A 24810-nucleotide genomic window follows, 5' to 3' on the forward strand; every position below is an offset into this window, starting at 1 on the left:
CTGGGGGGCTGCGCCAGAGGGGCGCTCGTCGGCCCGGCGGGCTCCAACTCATACTTACCTGGCAGGGGAGATACCATGATCACTAAGGTGGTTCTCCCAGGATGAGGCTCATCCATTGCACTCTGGGTGTGCTGACCCCTGCGATTTCCCCAAATGCGGGAAACTCGACTGCATAATTTGTGGTAGTGGGGGACTGCGTTCGCGCTTTCCCCTGATTTCCTCCGGTCAATGACAGAACAGTGCTTTGGGAATGATAAGAAGCTCGGAGAGGTGGACGTGGCCTTTGGCTTCCCCTTGTGGGCCTACGCCGCCACCTTCTCCCTGCCCTGGCTAAGAAGGGACGAGTTGCTTGCTTCTTTGTTGGCTTGGGGCCTTTTGCCTTTGCTTTGTGCTTTGTTTGTTGGACTTGGCGCCCCCTGCCTGCTGCTGGGGATTGATCTGCTCGTTTGCATCTCATTCACTTGGTGACGACATGGCTCCCTCTGCTCTTCTGCAGGTGTCGGGACTAGCGCCCCAACATGCTGGATTTGCAGCGAACCAAAGGCATGCTTTGGAGCACACGAGGCAACGCCGTGTTCCAGGGAGAGCGCGAGCGGCCGAAAGCCTCCTCCTGCGCAGGCACGCTCAAGGGTGGCCACTTGCAGCGTCCCCATCTCGCGGCCGGAGCTGGAGTTGTGAGTGGCCCGCCGGTGCACAGCTGTCTGCCGTTCGGTCGGTCGACCCGAAGCAGCTGCTGGGCCTGCCCTTGAGCCTCCTCCACCGTGCGTCCTCCTGGCCGCAGCTGAGTGAGTCACGACAGGGTGCCAGCAGAGGGTGGCAGCTGCAGAGCTCTAGCTGCCTGCCTGTTCCCGGCCGCAGCGACGTAGTGCTTGGGAGCAGCCGCCCCTATATGCAAATGATCAGGCTGCTGCTGCTGTGCATCTTGGACGGTTTTCCGCTTGAGCTCGGCCTGCCCTCTGGGGGACGGACGGGGCGTCAGCTGCGCCTTTGAGCGCCCGGCGTCACCCACTCGGGGAGCGTCCGTGCAGGCGCCGCCGGGCCACACCACCCCTTACTTTTGGTGCACGAGACTCCGCGATGCTGGGGGGCTGCGCCAGAGGGGCGCTCGTCGGCCCGGCGGGCTCCAACTCATACTTACCTGGCAGGGGAGATACCATGATCACTAAGGTGGTTCTCCCAGGGTGAGGCTCATCCATTGCACTCCGGGTGTGCTGACCCCTGCGATTTCCCCAAATGCGGGAAACTCGACTGCATAATTTGTGGTAGTGGGGGACTGCATTCGCGCTTTCCCCTGATTTCCTCCGGTCAATGACAGAACAGTGCTTTGGGAATGATGAGAAGCTCGGAGAGGTGGACGTGGCCTTTGGCTCCCCCTTGTGGGCCTACGCCGCCACCTTCTCCCTGCCCTGGCTAAGAAGGGACGAGTTGCTTGCTTCTTTGTTGGCTTGGGGCCTTTTGCCTTTGCTTTGTGCTTTGTTTGTTGGACTTGGCGCCCCCTGCCTGCTGCTGGGGATTGATCTGCTCGTTTGCATCTCATTCACTTGGTGACGACATGGCTCCCTCTGCTCTTCTGCAGGTGTCGGGACTAGCGCCCCAACATGCTGGATTTGCAGCGAACCAAAGGCATGCTTTGGAGCACACGAGGCAACGCCGTGTTCCAGGGAGAGCGCGAGCGGCCGAAAGCCTCCTCCTGCGCAGGCACGCTCAAGGGTGGCCACTTGCAGCGTCCCCATCTCGCGGCCGGAGCTGGAGTTGTGAGTGGCCCGCCGGTGCACAGCTGTCTGCCGTTCGGTCAGTCGACCCGAAGCAGCTGCTGGGCCTGCCCTTGAGCCTCCTCCACCGTGCGTCCTCCTGGCCGCAGCTGAGTGAGTCACGACAGGGTGCCAGCAGAGGGTGGCAGCTGCCGAGCTCTAGCTGCCTGCCTGTTCCCGGCCGCAGCGACGTAGTGCTTGGGAGCAGCCGCCCCTATATGCAAATGATCAGGCTGCTGCTGCTGTGCATCTTGGACGGTTTTCCGCTTGAGCTCGGCCTGCCCTCTGGGGGACAGACGGGGCGTCAGCTGCGCCTTGAGCGCCCGGCGTCACCCACTCGGGGAGCGTCCGTGCAGGCGCCGCCGGGCCACACCACCCCTTACTTTTGGTGCACGAGACTCCGCGATGCTGGGGGGCTGCGCCAGAGGGGCGCTCGTCGGCCCGGCGGGCTCCAACTCATACTTACCTGGCAGGGGAGATACCATGATCACTAAGGTGGTTCTCTCAGGGTGAGGCTCATCCATTGCACTCCGGGTGTGCTGACCCCTGCGATTTCCCCAAATGCGGGAAACTCGACTGCATAATTTGTGGTAGTGGGCGACTGCGTTCGCGCTTTCCCCTGATTTCCTCCGGTCAATGACAGAACAGTGCTTTGGGAATGATGAGAAGCTCGGAGAGGTGGACGTGGCCTTTGGCTCCCCCTTGTGGGCCTACGCCGCCACCTTCTCCCTGCCCTGGCTAAGAAGGGACGAGTTGCTTGCTTTTTTGTTGGCTTGGGGCCTTTTGCCTTTGCTTTGTGCTTTGTTTGTTGGACTTGGCGCCCCCTGCCTGCTGCTGGGGATTGATCTGCTCGTTTGCATCTCATTCACTTGGTGACGACATGGCTCCCTCTGCTCTTCTGCAGGTGTCGGGACTAGCGCCCCAACATGCTGGATTTGCAGCGAACCAAAGGCATGCTTTGGAGCACACGAGGCAACGCCGTGTTCCAGGGAGAGCGCGAGCGGCCGAAAGCCTCCTCCTGCGCAGGCACGCTCAAGGGTGGCCACTTGCAGCGTCCCCATCTCGCGGCCGGAGCTGGAGTTGTGAGTGGCCCGCCGGTGCACAGCTGTCTGCCGTTCGGTCGGTCGACCCGAAGCAGCTGCTGGGCCTGCCCTTGAGCCTCCTCCACCGTGCGTCCTCCTGGCCGCAGCTGAGTGAGTCACGACAGGGTGCCAGCAGAGGGTGGCAGCTGCAGAGCTCTAGCTGCCTGCCTGTTCCCGGCCGCAGCGACGTAGTGCTTGGGAGCAGCCGCCCCTATATGCAAATGATCAGGCTGCTGCTGCTGTGCATCTTGGACGGTTTTCCGCTTGAGCTCGGCCTGCCCTCTGGGGGACGGACGGGGCGTCAGCTGCGCCTTGAGCGCCCGGCGTCACCCACTCGGGGAGCGTCCGTGCAGGCGCCGCCGGGCCACACCACCCCTTACTTTTGGTGCACGAGACTCCGCGATGCTGGGGGGCTGCGCCAGAGGGGCGCTCGTCGGCCCGGCGGGCTCCAACTCATACTTACCTGGCAGGGGAGATACCATGATCACTAAGGTGGTTCTCCCAGGGTGAGGCTCATCCATTGCACTCCGGGTGTGCTGACCCCTGCGATTTCCCCAAATGCAGGAAACTCGACTGCATAATTTGTGGTAGTGGGGGACTGCGTTCGCGCTTTCCCCTGATTTCCTCCGGTCAATGACAGAACAGTGCTTTGGGAATGATGAGAAGCTCGGAGAGGTGGATTTGGCCTTTGGCTCCCCCTTGTGGGCCTACGCCGCCACCTTCTCCCTGCCCTGGCTAAGAAGGGACGAGTTGCTTGCTTCTTTGTTGGCTTGGGGCCTTTTGCCTTTGCTTTGTGCTTTGTTTGTTGGACTTGGCGCCCCCTGCCTGCTGCTGGGGATTGATCTGCTCGTTTGCATCTCATTCACTTGGTGACGACATGGCTCCCTCTGCTCTTCTGCAGGTGTCGGGACTAGCGCCCCAACATGCTGGATTTGCAGCGAACCAAAGGCATGCTTTGGAGCACACGAGGCAACGCCGTGTTCCAGGGAGAGCGCGAGCGGCCGAAAGCCTCCTCCTGCGCAGGCACGCTCAAGGGTGGCCACTTGCAGCGTCCCCATCTCGCGGCCGGAGCTGGAGTTGTGAGTGGCCCGCCGGTGCACAGCTGTCTGCCGTTCGGTCGGTCGACCCGAAGCAGCTGCTGGGCCTGCCCTTGAGCCTCCTCCACCGTGCGTCCTCCTGGCCGCAGCTGAGTGAGTCACGACAGGGTGCCAGCAGAGGGTGGCAGCTGCAGAGCTCTAGCTGCCTGCCTGTTCCCGGCCGCAGCGACGTAGTGCTTGGGAGCAGCCGCCCCTATATGCAAATGATCAGGCTGCTGCTGCTGTGCATCTTGGACGGTTTTCCGCTTGAGCTCGGCCTGCCCTCTGGGGGACGGACGGGGCGTCAGCTGCGCCTTGAGCGCCCGGCGTCACCCACTCGGGGAGCGTCCGTGCAGGCGCCGCCGGGCCACACCACCCCTTACTTTTGGTGCACGAGACTCCGCGATGCTGGGGGGCTGCGCCAGAGGGGCGCTCGTCGGCCCGGCGGGCTCCAACTCATACTTACCTGGCAGGGGAGATACCATGATCACTAAGGTGGTTCTCCCAGGGTGAGGCTCATCCATTGCACTCCGGGTGTGCTGACCCCTGCGATTTCCCCAAATGCGGGAAACTCGACTGCATAATTTGTGGTAGTGGGGGACTGCGTTCGCGCTTTCCCCTGATTTCCTCCGGTCAATGACAGAACAGTGCTTTAGGAATGATGAGAAGCTCGGAGAGGTGGACGTGGCCTTTGGCTCCCCCTTGTGGGCCTACGCCGCCACCTTCTCCCTGCCCTGGCTAAGAAGGGACGAGTTGCTTGCTTTTTTGTTGGCTTGGGGCCTTTTGCCTTTGCTTTGTGCTTTGTTTGTTGGACTTGGCGCCCCCTGCATGCTGCTGGGGATTGATCTGCTCGTTTGCATCTCATTCACTTGGTGACGACATGGCTCCCTCTGCTCTTCTGCAGGTGTCGGGACTAGCGCCCCAACATGCTGGATTTGCAGCGAACCAAAGGCATGCTTTGGAGCACACGAGGCAACGCCGTGTTCCAGGGAGAGCGCGAGCGGCCGAAAGCCTCCTCCTGCGCAGGCACGCTCAAGGGTGGCCACTTGCAGCGTCCCCATCTCGCGGCCGGAGCTGGAGTTGTGAGTGGCCCGCCGGTGCACAGCTGTCTGCCGTTCGGTCGGTCGACCCGAAGCAGCTGCTGGGCCTGCCCTTGAGCCTCCTCCACCGTGCGTCCTCCTGGCCGCAGCTGAGTGAGTCACGACAGGGTGCCAGCAGAGGGTGGCAGCTGCAGAGCTCTAGCTGCCTGCCTGTTCCCGGCCGCAGCGACGTAGTGCTTGGGAGCAGCCGCCCCTATATGCAAATGATCAGGCTGCTGCTGCTGTGCATCTTGGACGGTTTTCCGCTTGAGCTCGGCCTGCCCTCCGGGGGACGGACGGGGCGTCAGCTGCGCCTTGAGCGCCCGGCGTCACCCACTCGGGGAGCGTCCGTGCAGGCGCCGCCGGGCCACACCACCCCTTACTTTTGGTGCACGAGACTCCGCGATGCTGGGGGGCTGCGCCAGAGGGGCGCTCGTCGGCCCGGCGGGCTCCAACTCATACTTACCTGGCAGGGGAGATACCATGATCACTAAGGTGGTTCTCCCAGGGTGAGGCTCATCCATTGCACTCCGGGTGTGCTGACCCCTGAGATTTCCCCAAATGCGGGAAACTCGACTGCATAATTTGTGGTAGTGGGGGACTGCGTTCGCGCTTTCCCCTGATTTCCTCCGGTCAATGACAGAACAGTGCTTTGGGAATGATGAGAAGCTCGGAGAGGTGGACGTGGCCTTTGGCTCCCACTTGTGGGCCTACGCCGCCACCTTCTCCCTGCCCTGGCTAAGAAGGGACGAGTTGCTTGCTTTTTTGTTGGCTTGGGGCCTTTTGCCTTTGCTTTGTGCTTTGTTTGTTGGACTTGGCGCCCCCTGCCTGCTGCTGGGGATTGATCTGCTCGTTTGCATCTCATTCACTTGGTGACGACATGGCTCCCTCTGCTCTTCTGCAGGTGTCGGGACTAGCGCCCCAACATGCTGGATTTGCAGCGAACCAAAGGCATGCTTTGGAGCACACGAGGCAACGCCGTGTTCCAGGGAGAGCGCGAGCGGCCGAAAGCCTCCTCCTGCGCAGGCACGCTCAAGGGTGGCCACTTGCAGCGTCCCCATCTCGCGGCCGGAGCTGGAGTTGTGAGTGGCCCGCCGGTGCACAGCTGTCTGCCGTTCGGTCGGTCGACCCGAAGCAGCTGCTGGGCCTGCCCTTGAGCCTCCTCCACCGTGCGTCCTCCTGGCCGCAGCTGAGTGAGTCACGACAGGGTGCCAGCAGAGGGTGGCAGCTGCAGAGCTCTAGCTGCCTGCCTGTTCCCGGCCGCAGCGACGTAGTGCTTGGGAGCAGCCGCCCCTATATGCAAATGATCAGGCTGCTGCTGCTGTGCATCTTGGACGGTTTTCCGCTTGAGCTCGGCCTGCCCTCCGGGGGACGGACGGGGCGTCAGCTGCGCCTTGAGCGCCCGGCGTCACCCACTCGGGGAGCGTCCGTGCAGGCGCCGCCGGGCCACACCACCCCTTACTTTTGGTGCACGAGACTCCGCGATGCTGGGGGGCTGCGCCAGAGGGGCGCTCGTCGGCCCGGCGGGCTCCAACTCATACTTACCTGGCAGGGGAGATACCATGATCACTAAGGTGGTTCTCCCAGGGTGAGGCTCATCCATTGCACTCCGGGTGTGCTGACCCCTGAGATTTCCCCAAATGCGGGAAACTCGACTGCATAATTTGTGGTAGTGGGGGACTGCGTTCGCGCTTTCCCCTGATTTCCTCCGGTCAATGACAGAACAGTGCTTTGGGAATGATGAGAAGCTCGGAGAGGTGGACGTGGCCTTTGGCTCCCACTTGTGGGCCTACGCCGCCACCTTCTCCCTGCCCTGGCTAAGAAGGGACGAGTTGCTTGCTTTTTTGTTGGCTTGGGGCCTTTTGCCTTTGCTTTGTGCTTTGTTTGTTGGACTTGGCGCCCCCTGCCTGCTGCTGGGGATTGATCTGCTCGTTTGCATCTCATTCACTTGGTGACGACATGGCTCCCTCTGCTCTTCTGCAGGTGTCGGGACTAGCGCCCCAACATGCTGGATTTGCAGCGAACCAAAGGCATGCTTTGGAGCACACGAGGCAACGCCGTGTTCCAGGGAGAGCGCGAGCGGCCGAAAGCCTCCTCCTGCGCAGGCACGCTCAAGGGTGGCCACTTGCAGCGTCCCCATCTCGCGGCCGGAGCTGGAGTTGTGAGTGGCCCGCCGGTGCACAGCTGTCTGCCGTTCGGTCGGTCGACCCGAAGCAGCTGCTGGGCCTGCCCTTGAGCCTCCTCCACCGTGCGTCCTCCTGGCCGCAGCTGAGTGAGTCACGACAGGGTGCCAGCAGAGGGTGGCAGCTGCAGAGCTCTAGCTGCCTGCCTGTTCCCGGCCGCAGCGACGTAGTGCTTGGGAGCAGCCGCCCCTATATGCAAATGATCAGGCTGCTGCTGCTGTGCATCTTGGACGGTTTTCCGCTTGAGCTCGGCCTGCCCTCTGGGGGACGGACGGGGCGTCAGCTGCGCCTTGAGCGCCCGGCGTCACCCACTCGGGGAGCGTCCGTGCAGGCGCCGCCGGGCCACACCACCCCTTACTTTTGGTGCACGAGACTCCGCGATGCTGGGGGGCTGCGCCAGAGGGGCGCTCGTCGGCCCGGCGGGCTCCAACTCATACTTACCTGGCAGGGGAGATACCATGATCACTAAGGTGGTTCTCCCAGGGTGAGGCTCATCCATTGCACTCCGGGTGTGCTGACCCCTGCGATTTCCCCAAATGCGGGAAACTCGACTGCATAATTTGTGGTAGTGGGCGACTGCGTTCGCGCTTTCCCCTGATTTCCTCCGGTCAATGACAGAACAGTGCTTTGGGAATGATGAGAAGCTCGGAGAGGTGGACGTGGCCTTTGGCTCCCCCTTGTGGGCCTACGCCGCCACCTTCTCCCTGCCCTGGCTAAGAAGGGACGAGTTGCTTGCTTTTTTGTTGGCTTGGGGCCTTTTGCCTTTGCTTTGTGCTTTGTTTGTTGGACTTGGCGCCCCCTGCCTGCTGCTGGGGATTGATCTGCTCGTTTGCATCTCATTCACTTGGTGACGACATGGCTCCCTCTGCTCTTCTGCAGGTGTCGGGACTAGCGCCCCAACATGCTGGATTTGCAGCGAACCAAAGGCATGCTTTGGAGCACACGAGGCAACGCCGTGTTCCAGGGAGAGCGCGAGCGGCCGAAAGCCTCCTCCTGCGCAGGCACGCTCACGGGTGGCCACTTGCAGCGTCCCCATCTCGCGGCCGGAGCTGGAGTTGTGAGTGGCCCGCCGGTGCACAGCTGTCTGCCGTTCGGTCGGTCGACCCGAAGCAGCTGCTGGGCCTGCCCTTGAGCCTCCTCCACCGTGCGTCCTCCTGGCCGCAGCTGAGTGAGTCACGACAGGGTGCCAGCAGAGGGTGGCAGCTGCAGAGCTCTAGCTGCCTGCCTGTTCCCGGCCGCAGCGACGTAGTGCTTGGGAGCAGCCGCCCCTATATGCAAATGATCAGGCTGCTGCTGCTGTGCATCTTGGACGGTTTTCCGCTTGAGCTCGGCCTGCCCTCTGGGGGACGGACGGGGCGTCAGCTGCGCCTTGAGCGCCCGGCGTCACCCACTCGGGGAGCGTCCGTGCAGGCGCCGCCGGGCCACACCACCCCTTACTTTTGGTGCACGAGACTCCGCGATGCTGGGGGGCTGCGCCAGAGGGGCGCTCGTCGGCCCGGCGGGCTCCAACTCATACTTACCTGGCAGGGGAGATACCATGATCACTAAGGTGGTTCTCCCAGGGTGAGGCTCATCCATTGCACTCCGGGTGTGCTGACCCCTGCGATTTCCCCAAATGCGGGAAACTCGACTGCATAATTTGTGGTAGTGGGGGACTGCGTTCGCGCTTTCCCCTGATTTCCTCCGGTCAATGACAGAACAGTGCTTTAGGAATGATGAGAAGCTCGGAGAGGTGGACGTGGCCTTTGGCTCCCCCTTGTGGGCCTACGCCGCCACCTTCTCCCTGCCCTGGCTAAGAAGGGACGAGTTGCTTGCTTTTTTGTTGGCTTGGGGCCTTTTGCCTTTGCTTTGTGCTTTGTTTGTTGGACTTGGCGCCCCCTGCATGCTGCTGGGGATTGATCTGCTCGTTTGCATCTCATTCACTTGGTGACGACATGGCTCCCTCTGCTCTTCTGCAGGTGTCGGGACTAGCGCCCCAACATGCTGGATTTGCAGCGAACCAAAGGCATGCTTTGGAGCACACGAGGCAACGCCGTGTTCCAGGGAGAGCGCGAGCGGCCGAAAGCCTCCTCCTGCGCAGGCACGCTCAAGGGTGGCCACTTGCAGCGTCCCCATCTCGCGGCCGGAGCTGGAGTTGTGAGTGGCCCGCCGGTGCACAGCTGTCTGCCGTTCGGTCGGTCGACCCGAAGCAGCTGCTGGGCCTGCCCTTGAGCCTCCTCCACCGTGCGTCCTCCTGGCCGCAGCTGAGTGAGTCACGACAGGGTGCCAGCAGAGGGTGGCAGCTGCAGAGCTCTAGCTGCCTGCCTGTTCCCGGCCGCAGCGACGTAGTGCTTGGGAGCAGCCGCCCCTATATGCAAATGATCAGGCTGCTGCTGCTGTGCATCTTGGACGGTTTTCCGCTTGAGCTCGGCCTGCCCTCTGGGGGACGGACGGGGCGTCAGCTGCGCCTTGAGCGCCCGGCGTCACCCACTCGGGGAGCGTCCGTGCAGGCGCCGCCGGGCCACACCACCCCTTACTTTTGGTGCACGAGACTCCGCGATGCTGGGGGGCTGCGCCAGAGGGGCGCTCGTCGGCCCGGCGGGCTCCAACTCATACTTACCTGGCAGGGGAGATACCATGATCACTAAGGTGGTTCTCCCAGGGTGAGGCTCATCCATTGCACTCCGGGTGTGCTGACCCCTGCGATTTCCCCAAATGCGGGAAACTCGACTGCATAATTTGTGGTAGTGGGGGACTGCGTTCGCGCTTTCCCCTGATTTCCTCCGGTCAATGACAGAACAGTGCTTTGGGAATGATGAGAAGCTCGGAGAGGTGGACGTGGCCTTTGGCTCCCCCTTGTGGGCCTACGCCGCCACCTTCTCCCTGCCCTGGCTAAGAAGGGACGAGTTGCTTGCTTTTTTGTTGGCTTGGGGCCTTTTGCCTTTGCTTTGTGCTTTGTTTGTTGGACTTGGCGCCCCCTGCATGCTGCTGGGGATTGATCTGCTCGTTTGCATCTCATTCACTTGGTGACGACATGGCTCCCTCTGCTCTTCTGCAGGTGTCGGGACTAGCGCCCCAACATGCTGGATTTGCAGCGAACCAAAGGCATGCTTTGGAGCACACGAGGCAACGCCGTGTTCCAGGGAGAGCGCGAGCGGCCGAAAGCCTCCTCCTGCGCAGGCACGCTCAAGGGTGGCCACTTGCAGCGTCCCCATCTCGCGGCCGGAGCTGGAGTTGTGAGTGGCCCGCCGGTGCACAGCTGTCTGCCGTTCGGTCGGTCGACCCGAAGCAGCTGCTGGGCCTGCCCTTGAGCCTCCTCCACCGTGCGTCCTCCTGGCCGCAGCTGAGTGAGTCACGACAGGGTGCCAGCAGAGGGTGGCAGCTGCAGAGCTCTAGCTGCCTGCCTGTTCCCGGCCGCAGCGACGTAGTGCTTGGGAGCAGCCGCCCCTATATGCAAATGATCAGGCTGCTGCTGCTGTGCATCTTGGACGGTTTTCCGCTTGAGCTCGGCCTGCCCTCTGGGGGACGGACGGGGCGTCAGCTGCGCCTTGAGCGCCCGGCGTCACCCACTCGGGGAGCGTCCGTGCAGGCGCCGCCGGGCCACACCACCCCTTACTTTTGGTGCACGAGACTCCGCGATGCTGGGGGGCTGCGCCAGAGGGGCGCTCGTCGGCCCGGCGGGCTCCAACTCATACTTACCTGGCAGGGGAGATACCATGATCACTAAGGTGGTTCTCCCAGGGTGAGGCTCATCCATTGCACTCCGGGTGTGCTGACCCCTGCGATTTCCCCAAATGCGGGAAACTCGACTGCATAATTTGTGGTAGTGGGCGACTGCGTTCGCGCTTTCCCCTGATTTCCTCCGGTCAATGACAGAACAGTGCTTTGGGAATGATGAGAAGCTCGGAGAGGTGGACGTGGCCTTTGGCTCCCCCTTGTGGGCCTACGCCGCCACCTTCTCCCTGCCCTGGCTAAGAAGGGACGAGTTGCTTGCTTTTTTGTTGGCTTGGGGCCTTTTGCCTTTGCTTTGTGCTTTGTTTGTTGGACTTGGCGCCCCCTGCCTGCTGCTGGGGATTGATCTGCTCGTTTGCATCTCATTCACTTGGTGACGACATGGCTCCCTCTGCTCTTCTGCAGGTGTCGGGACTAGCGCCCCAACATGCTGGATTTGCAGCGAACCAAAGGCATGCTTTGGAGCACACGAGGCAACGCCGTGTTCCAGGGAGAGCGCGAGCGGCCGAAAGCCTCCTCCTGCGCAGGCACGCTCAAGGGTGGCCACTTGCAGCGTCCCCATCTCGCGGCCGGAGCTGGAGTTGTGAGTGGCCCGCCGGTGCACAGCTGTCTGCCGTTCGGTCGGTCGACCCGAAGCAGCTGCTGGGCCTGCCCTTGAGCCTCCTCCACCGTGCGTCCTCCTGGCCGCAGCTGAGTGAGTCACGACAGGGTGCCAGCAGAGGGTGGCAGCTGCAGAGCTCTAGCTGCCTGCCTGTTCCCGGCCGCAGCGACGTAGTGCTTGGGAGCAGCCGCCCCTCTATGCAAATGATCAGGCTGCTGCTGCTGTGCATCTTGGACGGTTTTCCGCTTGAGCTCGGCCTGCCCTCTGGGGGACGGACGGGGCGTCAGCTGCGCCTTGAGCGCCCGGCGTCACCCACTCGGGGAGCGTCCGTGCAGGCGCCGCCGGGCCACACCACCCCTTACTTTTGGTGCACGAGACTCCGCGATGCTGGGGGGCTGCGCCAGAGGGGCGCTCGTCGGCCCGGCGGGCTCCAACTCATACTTACCTGGCAGGGGAGATACCATGATCACTAAGGTGGTTCTCCCAGGGTGAGGCTCATCCATTGCACTCCGGGTGTGCTGACCCCTGCGATTTCCCCAAATGCGGGAAACTTGACTGCATAATTTGTGGTAGTGGGGGACTGCGTTCGCGCTTTCCCCTGATTTCCTCCGGTCAATGACAGAACAGTGCTTTAGGAATGATGAGAAGCTCGGAGAGGTGGACGTGGCCTTTGGCTCCCCCTTGTGGGCCTACGCCGCCACCTTCTCCCTGCCCTGGCTAAGAAGGGACGAGTTGCTTGCTTTTTTGTTGGCTTGGGGCCTTTTGCCTTTGCTTTGTGCTTTGTTTGTTGGACTTGGCGCCCCCTGCATGCTGCTGGGGATTGATCTGCTCGTTTGCATCTCATTCACTTGGTGACGACATGGCTCCCTCTGCTCTTCTGCAGGTGTCGGGACTAGCGCCCCAACATGCTGGATTTGCAGCGAACCAAAGGCATGCTTTGGAGCACACGAGGCAACGCCGTGTTCCAGGGAGAGCGCGAGCGGCCGAAAGCCTCCTCCTGCGCAGGCACGCTCAAGGGTGGCCACTTGCAGCGTCCCCATCTCGCGGCCGGAGCTGGAGTTGTGAGTGGCCCGCCGGTGCACAGCTGTCTGCCGTTCGGTCGGTCGACCCGAAGCAGCTGCTGGGCCTGCCCTTGAGCCTCCTCCACCGTGCGTCCTCCTGGCCGCAGCTGAGTGAGTCACGACAGGGTGCCAGCAGAGGGTGGCAGCTGCAGAGCTCTAGCTGCCTGCCTGTTCCCGGCCGCAGCGACGTAGTGCTTGGGAGCAGCCGCCCCTATATGCAAATGATCAGGCTGCTGCTGCTGTGCATCTTGGACGGTTTTCCGCTTGAGCTCGGCCTGCCCTCTGGGGGACGGACGGGGCGTCAGCTGCGCCTTGAGCGCCCGGCGTCACCCACTCGGGGAGCGTCCGTGCAGGCGCCGCCGGGCCACACCACCCCTTACTTTTGGTGCACGAGACTCCGCGATGCTGGGGGGCTGCGCCAGAGGGGCGCTCGTCGGCCCGGCGGGCTCCAACTCATACTTACCTGGCAGGGGAGATACCATGATCACTAAGGTGGTTCTCCCAGGGTGAGGCTCATCCATTGCACTCCGGGTGTGCTGACCCCTGCGATTTCCCCAAATGCGGGAAACTCGACTGCATAATTTGTGGTAGTGGGCGACTGCGTTCGCGCTTTCCCCTGATTTTCTCCGGTCAATGACAGAACAGTGCTTTGGGAATGATGAGAAGCTCGGAGAGGTGGACGTGGCCTTTGGCTCCCCCTTGTGGGCCTACGCCGCCACCTTCTCCCTGCCCTGGCTAAGAAGGGACGAGTTGCTTGCTTTTTTGTTGGCTTGGGGCCTTTTGCCTTTGCTTTGTGCTTTGTTTGTTGGACTTGGCGCCCCCTGCCTGCTGCTGGGGATTGATCTGCTCGTTTGCATCTCATTCACTTGGTGACGACATGGCTCCCTCTGCTCTTCTGCAGGTGTCGGGACTAGCGCCCCAACATGCTGGATTTGCAGCGAACCAAAGGCATGCTTTGGAGCACACGAGGCAACGCCGTGTTCCAGGGAGAGCGCGAGCGGCCGAAAGCCTCCTCCTGCGCAGGCACGCTCAAGGGTGGCCACTTGCAGCGTCCCCATCTCGCGGCCGGAGCTGGAGTTGTGAGTGGCCCGCCGGTGCACAGCTGTCTGCCGTTCGGTCGGTCGACCCGAAGCAGCTGCTGGGCCTGCCCTTGAGCCTCCTCCACCGTGCGTCCTCCTGGCCGCAGCTGAGTGAGTCACGACAGGGTGCCAGCAGAGGGTGGCAGCTGCAGAGCTCTAGCTGCCTGCCTGTTCCCGGCCGCAGCGACGTAGTGCTTGGGAGCAGCCGCCCCTATATGCAAATGATCAGGCTGCTGCTGCTGTGCATCTTGGACGGTTTTCCGCTTGAGCTCGGCCTGCCCTCTGGGGGACGGACGGGGCGTCAGCTGCGCCTTGAGCGCCCGGCGTCACCCACTCGGGGAGCGTCCGTGCAGGCGCCGCCGGGCCACACCACCCCTTACTTTTGGTGCACGAGACTCCGCGATGCTGGGGGGCTGCGCCAGAGGGGCGCTCGTCGGCCCGGCGGGCTGCAACTCATTCTTACCTGGCAGGGGAGATACCATGATCACTAAGGTGGTTCTCCCAGGGTGAGGCTCATCCATTGCACTCCGGGTGTGCTGACCCCTACGATTTCCCCAAATGCGGGAAACTCGACTGCATAATTTGTGGTAGTGGGGGACTGCGTTCGCGCTTTCCCCTGATTTCCTTCGGTCAATGACAGAACAGTGCTTTAGGAATGATGAGAAGCTCGGAGAGGTGGACGTGGCCTTTGGCTCCCCCTTGTGGGCCTACGCCGCCACCTTCTCCCTGCCCTGGCTAAGAAGGGACGAGTTGCTTGCTTTTTTGTTGGCTTGGGGCCTTTTGCCTTTGCTTTGTGCTTTGTTTGTTGGACTTGGCGCCCCCTGCCTGCTGCTGGGGATTGATCTGCTCGTTTGCATCTCATTCACTTGGTGACGACATGGCTCCCTCTGCTCTTCTGCAGGTGTCGGGACTAGCGCCCCAACATGCTGGATTTGCAGCGAACCAAAGGCATGCTTTGGAGCACACGAGGCAACGCCGTGTTCCAGGGAGAGCGCGAGCGGCCGAAAGCCTCCTCCTGCGCAGGCACGCTCAAGGGTGGCCACTTGCAGCGTCCCCATCTCGCGGCCGGAGCTGGAGTTGTGAGTGGCCCGCCGGTGCACAGCTGTCTGCCGTTCGGTCGGTCGACCCGAAGCAGCTGCTGGGCCTGCCCTTGAGCCTCCTCCACCGTGCGTCCTCCTGGCCGCAGCTGAGTGAGTCACGACAGGGTGCCAGCAGAGGGTGGCAGCTGCAGAGCTCTAGCTGCCTGCCTGTTCCCGGCCGCAGCGACGTAGTGCTTGGGAGCAGCCGCCCCTATATGCAAATGATCAGGCTGCTGCTGCTGTGCATCTTGGACGGTTTTCCGCTTGAGCTCGGCCTGCCCTCCGGGGGACGGACGGGGCGTCAGCTGCGCCTTGAGCGCCCGGCGTCACCCACTCGGGGAGCGTCCGTGCAGGCGCCGCCGGGCCACACCACCCCTTACTTTTGGTGCACGAGACTCCGCGATGCTGGGGGGCTGCGCCAGAGGGGCGCTCGTCGGCCCGGCGGGCTCCAACTCATACTTACCTGGCAGAGGAGATACCATGATCACTAAGGTGGTTCTCCCAGGGTGAGGCTCATCCATTGCACTCCGGGTGTGCTGACCCCTGCGATTTCCCCAAATGCGGGAAACTCGACTGCATAATTTGTGGTAGTGGGGGACTGCGTTCGCGCTTTCCCCTGATTTCCTCCGGTCAATGACAGAACAGTGCTTTGGGAATGATGAGAAGCTCGGAGAGGTGGACGTGGCCTTTGGCTCCCCCTTGTGGGCCTACGCCGCCACCTTCTCCCTGCCCTGGCTAAGAAGGGACGAGTTGCTTGCTTTTTTGTTGGCTTGGGGCCTTTTGCCTTTGCTTTGTGCTTTGTTTGTTGGACTTGGCGCCCCCTGCCTGCTGCTGGGGATTGATCTGCTCGTTTGCATCTCATTCACTTGGTGACGACATGGCTCCCTCTGCTCTTCTGCAGGTGTCGGGACTAGCGCCCCAACATGCTGGATTTGCAGCGAACCAAAGGCATGCTTTGGAGCACACGAGGCAACGCCGTGTTCCAGGGAGAGCGCGAGCGGCCGAAAGCCTCCTCCTGCGCAGGCACGCTCAAGGGTGGCCACTTGCAGCGTCCCCATCTCGCGGCCGGAGCTGGAGTTGTGAGTGGCCCGCCGGTGCACAGCTGTCTGCCGTTCAGTCGGTCGACCCGAAGCAGCTGCTGGGCCTGCCCTTGAGCCTCCTCCACCGTGCGTCCTCCTGGCCGCAGCTGAGTGAGTCACGACAGGGTGCCAGCAGAGGGTGGCAGCTGCAGAGCTCTAGCTGCCTGCCTGTTCCCGGCCGCAGCGACGTAGTGCTTGGGAGCAGCCGCCCCTATATGCAAATGATCAGGCTGCTGCTGCTGTGCATCTTGGACGGTTTTCCGCTTGAGCTCGGCCTGCCCTCTGGGGGACGGACGGGGCGTCAGCTGCGCCTTGAGCGCCCGGCGTCACCCACTCGGGGAGCGTCCGTGCAGGCGCCGCCGGGCCACACCACCCCTTACTTTTGGTGCACGAGACTCCGCGATGCTGGGGGGCTGCGCCAGAGGGGCGCTCGTCGGCCCGGCGGGCTCCAACTCATACTTACCTGGCAGGGGAGATACCATGATCACTAAGGTGGTTCTCCCAGGGTGAGGCTCATCCATTGCACTCCGAGTGTGCTGACCCCTGCGATTTCCCCAAATGCGGGAAACTCGACTGCATAATTTGTGGTAGTGGGGGACTGCGTTCGCGCTTTCCCCTGATTTCCTCCGGTCAATGACAGAACAGTGCTTTGGGAATGATGAGAAGCTCGGAGAGGTGGATGTGGCCTTTGGCTCCCCCTTGTGGGCCTACGCCGCCACCTTCTCCCTGCCCTGGCTAAGAAGGGACGAGTTGCTTGCTTCTTTGTTGGCTTGGGGCCTTTTGCCTTTGCTTTGTGCTTTGTTTGTTGGACTTGGCGCCCCCTGCCTGCTGCTGGGGATTGATCTGCTCGTTTGCATCTCATTCACTTGGTGACGACATGGCTCCCTCTGCTCTTCTGCAGGTGTCGGGACTAGCGCCCCAACATGCTGGATTTGCAGCGAACCAAAGGCATGCTTTGGAGCACACGAGGCAACGCCGTGTTCCAGGGAGAGCGCGAGCGGCCGAAAGCCTCCTCCTGCGCAGGCACGCTCAAGGGTGGCCACTTGCAGCGTCCCCATCTCGCGGCCGGAGCTGGAGTTGTGAGTGGCCCGCCGGTGCACAGCTGTCTGCCGTTCGGTCGGTCGACCCGAAGCAGCTGCTGGGCCTGCCCTTGAGCCTCCTCCACCGTGCGTCCTCCTGGCCGCAGCTGAGTGAGTCACGACAGGGTGCCAGCAGAGGGTGGCAGCTGCAGAGCTCTAGCTGCCTGCCTGTTCCCGGCCGCAGCGACGTAGTGCTTGGGAGCAGCCGCCCCTATATGCAAATGATCAGGCTGCTGCTGCTGTGCATCTTGGACGGTTTTCCGCTTGAGCTCGGCCTGCCCTCTGGGGGACGGACGGGGCGTCAGCTGCGCCTTGAGCGCCCGGCGTCACCCACTCGGGGAGCGTCCGTGCAGGCGCCGCCGGGCCACACCACCCCTTACTTTTGGTGCACGAGACTCCGCGATGCTGGGGGGCTGCGCCAGAGGGGCGCTCGTCGGCCCGGCGGGCTCCAACTCATACTTACCTGGCAGGGGAGATACCATGATCACTAAGGTGGTTCTCCCAGGGTGAGGCTCATCCATTGCACTCCGGGTGTGCTGACCCCTGCGATTTCCCCAAATGCGGGAAACTCGACTGCATAATTTGTGGTAGTGGGGGACTGCGTTCGCGCTTTCCCCTGATTTCCTCCTGTCAATGACAGAACAGTGCTTTGGGAATGATGAGAAGCTCGGAGAGGTGGACGTGGCCTTTGGCTCCCCCTTGTGGGCCTACGCCGCCACCTTCTCCCTGCCCTGGCTAAGAAGGGACGAGTTGCTTGCTTTTTTGTTGGCTTGGGGCCTTTTGCCTTTGCTTTGTGCTTTGTTTGTTGGACTTGGCGCCCCCTGCCTGCTGCTGGGGATTGATCTGCTCGTTTGCATCTCATTCACTTGGTGACGACATGGCTCCCTCTGCTCTTCTGCAGGTGTCGGGACTAGCGCCCCAACATGCTGGATTTGCAGCGAACCAAAGGCATGCTTTGGAGCACACGAGGCAACGCCGTGTTCCAGGGAGAGCGCGAGCGGCCGAAAGCCTCCTCCTGCGCAGGCACGCTCAAGGGTGGCCACTTGCAGCGTCCCCATCTCGCGGCCGGAGCTGGAGTTGTGAGTGGCCCGCCGGTGCACAGCTGTCTGCCGTTCGGTCGGTCGACCCGAAGCAGCTGCTGGGCCTGCCCTTGAGCCTCCTCCACCGTGCGTCCTCCTGGCCGCAGCTGAGTGAGTCACGACAGGGTGCCAGCAGAGGGTGGCAGCTGCAGAGCTCTAGCTGCCTGCCTGTTCCCGGCCGCAGCGACGTAGTGCTTGGGAGCAGCCGCCCCTATATGCAAATGATCAGGCTGCTGCTGCTGTGCATCTTGGACGGTTTTCCGCTTGAGCTCGGCCTGCCCTCTGGGGGACGGACGGGGCGTCAGCTGCGCCTTGAGCGCCCGGCGTCACCCACTCGGGGAGCGTCCGTGCAGGCGCCGCCGGGCCACACCACCCCTTACTTTTGGTGCACGAGACTCCGCGATGCTGGGGGGCTGCGCCAGAGGGGCGCTCGTCGGCCCGGCGGGCTCCAACTCATACTTACCTGGCAGGGGAGATACCATGATCACTAAGGTGGTTCTCCCAGGGTGAGGCTCATCCATTGCACTCCGGGTGTGCTGACCCCTGCGATTTCCCCAAATGCGGGAAACTCGACTGCATAATTTGTGGTAGTGGGGGACTGCGTTCGCGCTTTCCCCTGATTTCCTCCGGTCAATGACAGAACAGTGCTTTGGGAATGATGAGAAGCTCGGAGAGGTGGACGTGGCCTTTGGCTCCCCCTTGTGGGCCTACGCCGCCACCTTCTCCCTGCCCTGGCTAAGAAGGGACGAGTTGCTTGCTTCTTTGTTGGCTTGGGGCCTTTTGCCTTTGCTTTGTGCTTTGTTTGTTGGACTTGGCGCCCCCTGCCTGCTGCTGGGGATTGATCTGCTCGTTTGCATCTCATTCACTTGGTGACGACATGGCTCCCTCTGCTCTTCTGCAGGTGTCGGGACTAGCGCCCCAACATGCTGGATTTGCAGCGAACCAAAGGCATGCTTTGGAGCACACGAGGCAACGCCGTGTTCCAGGGAGAGCGCGAGCGGCCGAAAGCCTCCTCCTGCGCAGGCACGCTCAAGGGTGGCCACTTGCAGCGTCCCCATCTCGCGGCCGGAGCTGGAGTTGTGAGTGGCCCGCCGGTGCACAGCTGTCTGCCGTTCGGTCGGTCGACCCGAAGCAGCTGCTGGGCCTGCCCTTGAGCCTCCTCCACCGTGCGTCCTCCTGGCCGCAGCTGAGTGAGTCACGACAGGGTGCCAGCAGAGGGTGGCAGCTGCAGAGCTCTAGCTGCCTGCCTGTTCCCGGCCGCAGCGACGTAGTGCTTGGGAGCAGCCGCCCCTATATGCAAATGATCAGGCTGCTGCTGCTGTGCATCTTGGACGGTTTTCCGCTTGAGCTCGGCCTGCCCTCTGGGGGACGGACGGGGCGTCAGCTGCGCCTTGAGCGCCCGGCGTCACCCACTCGGGGAGCGTCCGTGCAGGCGCCGCCGGGCCACACCACCCCTTACTTTTGGTGCACGAGACTCCGCGATGCTGGGGGGCTGCGCCAGAGGGGCGCTCGTCGGCCCGGCGGGCTCCAACTCATACTTACCTGGCAGGGGAGATACCATGATCACTAAGGTGGTTCTCCCAGGGTGAGGCTCATCCATTGCACTCCGGGTGTGCTGACCCCTGCGATTTCCCCAAATGCGGGAAACTCGACTGCATAATTTGTGGTAGTGGGGGACTGCGTTCGCGCTTTCCCCTGATTTCCTCCTGTCAATGACAGAACAGTGCTTTGGGAATGATGAGAAGCTCGGAGAGGTGGACGTGGCCTTTGGCTCCCCCTTGTGGGCCTACGCCGCCACCTTCTCCCTGCCCTGGCTAAGAAGGGACGAGTTGCTTGCTTTTTTGTTGGCTTGGGGCCTTTTGCCTTTGCTTTGTGCTTTGTTTGTTGGACTTGGCGCCCCCTGCCTGCTGCTGGGGATTGATCTGCTCGTTTGCATCTCATTCACTTGGTGACGACATGGCTCCCTCTGCTCTTCTGCAGGTGTCGGGACTAGCGCCCCAACATGCTGGATTTGCAGCGAACCAAAGGCATGCTTTGGAGCACACGAGGCAACGCCGTGTTCCAGGGAGAGCGCGAGCGGCCGAAAGCCTCCTCCTGCGCAGGCACGCTCAAGGGTGGCCACTTGCAGCGTCCCCATCTCGCGGCCGGAGCTGGAGTTGTGAGTGGCCCGCCGGTGCACAGCTGTCTGCCGTTCGGTCGGTCGACCCGAAGCAGCTGCTGGGCCTGCCCTTGAGCCTCCTCCACCGTGCGTCCTCCTGGCCGCAGCTGAGTGAGTCACGACAGGGTGCCAGCAGAGGGTGGCAGCTGCAGAGCTCTAGCTGCCTGCCTGTTCCCGGCCGCAGCGACGTAGTGCTTGGGAGCAGCCGCCCCTATATGCAAATGATCAGGCTGCTGCTGCTGTGCATCTTGGACGGTTTTCCGCTTGAGCTCGGCCTGCCCTCTGGGGGACGGACGGGGCGTCAGCTGCGCCTTGAGCGCCCGGCGTCACCCACTCGGGGAGCGTCCGTGCAGGCGCCGCCGGGCCACACCACCCCTTACTTTTGGTGCACGAGACTCCGCGATGCTGGGGGGCTGCGCCAGAGGGGCGCTCGTCGGCCCGGCGGGCTCCAACTCATACTTACCTGGCAGGGGAGATACCATGATCACTAAGGTGGTTCTCCCAGGGTGAGGCTCATCCATTGCACTCCGGGTGTGCTGACCCCTGCGATTTCCCCAAATGCGGGAAACTCGACTGCATAATTTGTGGTAGTGGGGGACTGCGTTCGCGCTTTCCCCTGATTTCCTCCGGTCAATGACAGAACAGTGCTTTGGGAATGATGAGAAGCTCGGAGAGGTGGACGTGGCCTTTGGCTCCCCCTTGTGGGCCTACGCCGCCACCTTCTCCCTGCCCTGGCTAAGAAGGGACGAGTTGCTTGCTTCTTTGTTGGCTTGGGGCCTTTTGCCTTTGCTTTGTGCTTTGTTTGTTGGACTTGGCGCCCCCTGCCTGCTGCTGGGGATTGATCTGCTCGTTTGCATCTCATTCACTTGGTGACGACATGGCTCCCTCTGCTCTTCTGCAGGTGTCGGGACTAGCGCCCCAACATGCTGGATTTGCAGCGAACCAAAGGCATGCTTTGGAGCACACGAGGCAACGCCGTGTTCCAGGGAGAGCGCGAGCGGCCGAAAGCCTCCTCCTGCGCAGGCACGCTCAAGGGTGGCCACTTGCAGCGTCCCCATCTCGCGGCCGGAGCTGGAGTTGTGAGTGGCCCGCCGGTGCACAGCTGTCTGCCGTTCGGTCGGTCGACCCGAAGCAGCTGCTGGGCCTGCCCTTGAGCCTCCTCCACCGTGCGTCCTCCTGGCCGCAGCTGAGTGAGTCACGACAGGGTGCCAGCAGAGGGTGGCAGCTGCAGAGCTCTAGCTGCCTGCCTGTTCCCGGCCGCAGCGACGTAGTGCTTGGGAGCAGCCGCCCCTATATGCAAATGATCAGGCTGCTGCTGCTGTGCATCTTGGACGGTTTTCCGCTTGAGCTCGGCCTGCCCTCCGGGGGACGGACGGGGCGTCAGCTGCGCCTTGAGCGCCCGGCGTCACCCACTCGGGGAGCGTCCGTGCAGGCGCCGCCGGGCCACACCACCCCTTACTTTTGGTGCACGAGACTCCGCGATGCTGGGGGGCTGCGCCAGAGGGGCGCTCGTCGGCCCGGCGGGCTCCAACTCATACTTACCTGGCAGAGGAGATACCATGATCACTAAGGTGGTTCTCCCAGGGTGAGGCTCATCCATTGCACTCCGGGTGTGCTGACCCCTGCGATTTCCCCAAATGCGGGAAACTCGACTGCATAATTTGTGGTAGTGGGGGACTGCGTTCGCGCTTTCCCCTGATTTCCTCCGGTCAATGACAGAACAGTGCTTTGGGAATGATGAGAAGCTCGGAGAGGTGGACGTGGCCTTTGGCTCCCCCTTGTGGGCCTACGCCGCCACCTTCTCCCTGCCCTGGCTAAGAAGGGACGAGTTGCTTGCTTTTTTGTTGGCTTGGGGCCTTTTGCCTTTGCTTTGTGCTTTGTTTGTTGGACTTGGCGCCCCCTGCCTGCTGCTGGGGATTGATCTGCTCGTTTGCATCTCATTCACTTGGTGACGACATGGCTCCCTCTGCTCTTCTGCAGGTGTCGGGACTAGCGCCCCAACATGCTGGATTTGCAGCGAACCAAAGGCATGCTTTGGAGCACACGAGGCAACGCCGTGTTCCAGGGAGAGCGCGAGCGGCCGAAAGCCTCCTCCTGCGCAGGCACGCTCAAGGGTGGCCACTTGCAGCGTCCCCATCTCGCGGCCGGAGCTGGAGTTGTGAGTGGCCCGCCGGTGCACAGCTGTCTGCCGTTCGGTCGGTCGACCCGAAGCAGCTGCTGGGCCTGCCCTTGAGCCTCCTCCACCGTGCGTCCTCCTGGCCGCAGCTGAGTGAGTCACGACAGGGTGCCAGCAGAGGGTGGCAGCTGCAGAGCTCTAGCTGCCTGCCTGTTCCCGGCCGCAGCGACGTAGTGCTTGGGAGCAGCCGCCCCTATATGCAAATGATCAGGCTGCTGCTGCTGTGCATCTTGGACGGTTTTCCGCTTGAGCTCGGCCTGCCCTCTGGGGGACGGACGGGGCGTCAGCTGCGCCTTGAGCGCCCGGCGTCACCCACTCGGGGAGCGTCCGTGCAGGCGCCGCCGGGCCACACCACCCCTTACTTTTGGTGCACGAGACTCCGCGATGCTGGGGGGCTGCGCCAGAGGGGCGCTCGTCGGCCCGGCGGGCTCCAACTCATACTTACCTGGCAGGGGAGATACCATGATCACTAAGGTGGTTCTCCCAGGGTGAGGCTCATCCATTGCACTCCGAGTGTGCTGACCCCTGCGATTTCCCCAAATGCGGGAAACTCGACTGCATAATTTGTGGTAGTGGGGGACTGCGTTCGCGCTTTCCCCTGATTTCCTCCGGTCAATGACAGAACAGTGCTTTGGGAATGATGAGAAGCTCGGAGAGGTGGATGTGGCCTTTGGCTCCCCCTTGTGGGCCTACGCCGCCACCTTCTCCCTGCCCTGGCTAAGAAGGGACGAGTTGCTTGCTTCTTTGTTGGCTTGGGGCCTTTTGCCTTTGCTTTGTGCTTTGTTTGTTGGACTTGGCGCCCCCTGCCTGCTGCTGGGGATTGATCTGCTCGTTTGCATCTCATTCACTTGGTGACGACATGGCTCCCTCTGCTCTTCTGCAGGTGTCGGGACTAGCGCCCCAACATGCTGGATTTGCAGCGAACCAAAGGCATGCTTTGGAGCACACGAGGCAACGCCGTGTTCCAGGGAGAGCGCGAGCGGCCGAAAGCCTCCTCCTGCGCAGGCACGCTCAAGGGTGGCCACTTGCAGCGTCCCCATCTCGCGGCCGGAGCTGGAGTTGTGAGTGGCCCGCCGGTGCACAGCTGTCTGCCGTTCGGTCGGTCGACCCGAAGCAGCTGCTGGGCCTGCCCTTGAGCCTCCTCCACCGTGCGTCCTCCTGGCCGCAGCTGAGTGAGTCACGACAGGGTGCCAGCAGAGGGTGGCAGCTGCAGAGCTCTAGCTGCCTGCCTGTTCCCGGCCGCAGCGACGTAGTGCTTGGGAGCAGCCGCCCCTATATGCAAATGATCAGGCTGCTGCTGCTGTGCATCTTGGACGGTTTTCCGCTTGAGCTCGGCCTGCCCTCTGGGGGACGGACGGGGCGTCAGCTGCGCCTTGAGCGCCCGGCGTCACCCACTCGGGGAGCGTCCGTGCAGGCGCCGCCGGGCCACACCACCCCTTACTTTTGGTGCACGAGACTCCGCGATGCTGGGGGGCTGCGCCAGAGGGGCGCTCGTCGGCCCGGCGGGCTCCAACTCATACTTACCTGGCAGGGGAGATACCATGATCACTAAGGTGGTTCTCCCAGGGTGAGGCTCATCCATTGCACTCCGGGTGTGCTGACCCCTGCGATTTCCCCAAATGCGGGAAACTCGACTGCATAATTTGTGGTAGTGGGGGACTGCGTTCGCGCTTTCCCCTGATTTCCTCCTGTCAATGACAGAACAGTGCTTTGGGAATGATGAGAAGCTCGGAGAGGTGGACGTGGCCTTTGGCTCCCCCTTGTGGGCCTACGCCGCCACCTTCTCCCTGCCCTGGCTAAGAAGGGACGAGTTGCTTGCTTTTTTGTTGGCTTGGGGCCTTTTGCCTTTGCTTTGTGCTTTGTTTGTTGGACTTGGCGCCCCCTGCCTGCTGCTGGGGATTGATCTGCTCGTTTGCATCTCATTCACTTGGTGACGACATGGCTCCCTCTGCTCTTCTGCAGGTGTCGGGACTAGCGCCCCAACATGCTGGATTTGCAGCGAACCAAAGGCATGCTTTGGAGCACACGAGGCAACGCCGTGTTCCAGGGAGAGCGCGAGCGGCCGAAAGCCTCCTCCTGCGCAGGCACGCTCAAGGGTGGCCACTTGCAGCGTCCCCATCTCGCGGCCGGAGCTGGAGTTGTGAGTGGCCCGCCGGTGCACAGCTGTCTGCCGTTCGGTCGGTCGACCCGAAGCAGCTGCTGGGCCTGCCCTTGAGCCTCCTCCACCGTGCGTCCTCCTGGCCGCAGCTGAGTGAGTCACGACAGGGTGCCAGCAGAGGGTGGCAGCTGCAGAGCTCTAGCTGCCTGCCTGTTCCCGGCCGCAGCGACGTAGTGCTTGGGAGCAGCCGCCCCTATATGCAAATGATCAGGCTGCTGCTGCTGTGCATCTTGGACGGTTTTCCGCTTGAGCTCGGCCTGCCCTCTGGGGGACGGACGGGGCGTCAGCTGCGCCTTGAGCGCCCGGCGTCACCCACTCGGGGAGCGTCCGTGCAGGCGCCGCCGGGCCACACCACCCCTTACTTTTGGTGCACGAGACT

At 62.6% G+C, this 24810-nt stretch overlaps 23 non-coding genes across 23 annotated transcripts; all 23 read left to right on the top strand.

The window, feature by feature from the left end:
* Nucleotides 1-50: 50 nt before the first annotated feature.
* Nucleotides 51-214, top strand: LOC141174327 (U1 spliceosomal RNA). Its single transcript, XR_012252849.1, has one exon. It is a non-coding gene; the product is annotated as a U1 spliceosomal RNA (small nuclear RNA).
* Nucleotides 215-1130: 916 nt separating this feature from the next.
* LOC141174387 (U1 spliceosomal RNA) lies at nucleotides 1131-1294 on the top strand. The gene has a single exon (XR_012252870.1). It is a non-coding gene; the product is annotated as a U1 spliceosomal RNA (small nuclear RNA).
* A 915-nt stretch (nucleotides 1295-2209) lies between these two features.
* LOC141174545 (U1 spliceosomal RNA) lies at nucleotides 2210-2373 on the top strand. The gene has a single exon (XR_012252907.1). It is a non-coding gene; the product is annotated as a U1 spliceosomal RNA (small nuclear RNA).
* Nucleotides 2374-3288: 915 nt separating this feature from the next.
* Nucleotides 3289-3452, top strand: LOC141174402 (U1 spliceosomal RNA). Its single transcript, XR_012252874.1, has one exon. It is a non-coding gene; the product is annotated as a U1 spliceosomal RNA (small nuclear RNA).
* Nucleotides 3453-4367: 915 nt separating this feature from the next.
* Nucleotides 4368-4531, top strand: LOC141174160 (U1 spliceosomal RNA). The gene has a single exon (XR_012252798.1). It is a non-coding gene; the product is annotated as a U1 spliceosomal RNA (small nuclear RNA).
* A 915-nt stretch (nucleotides 4532-5446) lies between these two features.
* LOC141174409 (U1 spliceosomal RNA) lies at nucleotides 5447-5610 on the top strand. The gene has a single exon (XR_012252875.1). It is a non-coding gene; the product is annotated as a U1 spliceosomal RNA (small nuclear RNA).
* Nucleotides 5611-6525: 915 nt separating this feature from the next.
* LOC141174415 (U1 spliceosomal RNA) lies at nucleotides 6526-6689 on the top strand. The gene has a single exon (XR_012252876.1). It is a non-coding gene; the product is annotated as a U1 spliceosomal RNA (small nuclear RNA).
* Nucleotides 6690-7604: 915 nt separating this feature from the next.
* On the top strand, nucleotides 7605-7768 carry LOC141174474 (U1 spliceosomal RNA). The gene has a single exon (XR_012252889.1). It is a non-coding gene; the product is annotated as a U1 spliceosomal RNA (small nuclear RNA).
* Nucleotides 7769-8683: 915 nt separating this feature from the next.
* Nucleotides 8684-8847, top strand: LOC141174163 (U1 spliceosomal RNA). Its single transcript, XR_012252799.1, has one exon. It is a non-coding gene; the product is annotated as a U1 spliceosomal RNA (small nuclear RNA).
* A 915-nt stretch (nucleotides 8848-9762) lies between these two features.
* LOC141174165 (U1 spliceosomal RNA) lies at nucleotides 9763-9926 on the top strand. The gene has a single exon (XR_012252801.1). It is a non-coding gene; the product is annotated as a U1 spliceosomal RNA (small nuclear RNA).
* A 915-nt stretch (nucleotides 9927-10841) lies between these two features.
* LOC141174481 (U1 spliceosomal RNA) lies at nucleotides 10842-11005 on the top strand. The gene has a single exon (XR_012252890.1). It is a non-coding gene; the product is annotated as a U1 spliceosomal RNA (small nuclear RNA).
* A 915-nt stretch (nucleotides 11006-11920) lies between these two features.
* Nucleotides 11921-12084, top strand: LOC141174295 (U1 spliceosomal RNA). The gene has a single exon (XR_012252840.1). It is a non-coding gene; the product is annotated as a U1 spliceosomal RNA (small nuclear RNA).
* A 915-nt stretch (nucleotides 12085-12999) lies between these two features.
* Nucleotides 13000-13163, top strand: LOC141174488 (U1 spliceosomal RNA). Its single transcript, XR_012252892.1, has one exon. It is a non-coding gene; the product is annotated as a U1 spliceosomal RNA (small nuclear RNA).
* Nucleotides 13164-14078: 915 nt separating this feature from the next.
* LOC141174420 (U1 spliceosomal RNA) lies at nucleotides 14079-14242 on the top strand. Its single transcript, XR_012252877.1, has one exon. It is a non-coding gene; the product is annotated as a U1 spliceosomal RNA (small nuclear RNA).
* A 915-nt stretch (nucleotides 14243-15157) lies between these two features.
* LOC141174237 (U1 spliceosomal RNA) lies at nucleotides 15158-15321 on the top strand. The gene has a single exon (XR_012252825.1). It is a non-coding gene; the product is annotated as a U1 spliceosomal RNA (small nuclear RNA).
* A 915-nt stretch (nucleotides 15322-16236) lies between these two features.
* Nucleotides 16237-16400, top strand: LOC141174332 (U1 spliceosomal RNA). Its single transcript, XR_012252851.1, has one exon. It is a non-coding gene; the product is annotated as a U1 spliceosomal RNA (small nuclear RNA).
* A 915-nt stretch (nucleotides 16401-17315) lies between these two features.
* LOC141174169 (U1 spliceosomal RNA) lies at nucleotides 17316-17479 on the top strand. Its single transcript, XR_012252802.1, has one exon. It is a non-coding gene; the product is annotated as a U1 spliceosomal RNA (small nuclear RNA).
* A 915-nt stretch (nucleotides 17480-18394) lies between these two features.
* LOC141174170 (U1 spliceosomal RNA) lies at nucleotides 18395-18558 on the top strand. Its single transcript, XR_012252803.1, has one exon. It is a non-coding gene; the product is annotated as a U1 spliceosomal RNA (small nuclear RNA).
* A 915-nt stretch (nucleotides 18559-19473) lies between these two features.
* Nucleotides 19474-19637, top strand: LOC141174173 (U1 spliceosomal RNA). The gene has a single exon (XR_012252804.1). It is a non-coding gene; the product is annotated as a U1 spliceosomal RNA (small nuclear RNA).
* A 915-nt stretch (nucleotides 19638-20552) lies between these two features.
* LOC141174176 (U1 spliceosomal RNA) lies at nucleotides 20553-20716 on the top strand. Its single transcript, XR_012252806.1, has one exon. It is a non-coding gene; the product is annotated as a U1 spliceosomal RNA (small nuclear RNA).
* A 915-nt stretch (nucleotides 20717-21631) lies between these two features.
* Nucleotides 21632-21795, top strand: LOC141174241 (U1 spliceosomal RNA). Its single transcript, XR_012252828.1, has one exon. It is a non-coding gene; the product is annotated as a U1 spliceosomal RNA (small nuclear RNA).
* A 915-nt stretch (nucleotides 21796-22710) lies between these two features.
* LOC141174339 (U1 spliceosomal RNA) lies at nucleotides 22711-22874 on the top strand. Its single transcript, XR_012252852.1, has one exon. It is a non-coding gene; the product is annotated as a U1 spliceosomal RNA (small nuclear RNA).
* Nucleotides 22875-23789: 915 nt separating this feature from the next.
* On the top strand, nucleotides 23790-23953 carry LOC141174178 (U1 spliceosomal RNA). The gene has a single exon (XR_012252807.1). It is a non-coding gene; the product is annotated as a U1 spliceosomal RNA (small nuclear RNA).
* Nucleotides 23954-24810: the final 857 nt, after the last annotated feature.

This window comes from Phyllobates terribilis, unplaced genomic scaffold, assembly GCF_046119375.1.
Source record: "Phyllobates terribilis strain yellow unplaced genomic scaffold, ASM4611937v1 Scaffold_1__5_contigs__length_1240528914, whole genome shotgun sequence".
NCBI classification, from domain to species: Eukaryota; Metazoa; Chordata; class Amphibia; order Anura; family Dendrobatidae; genus Phyllobates; species Phyllobates terribilis.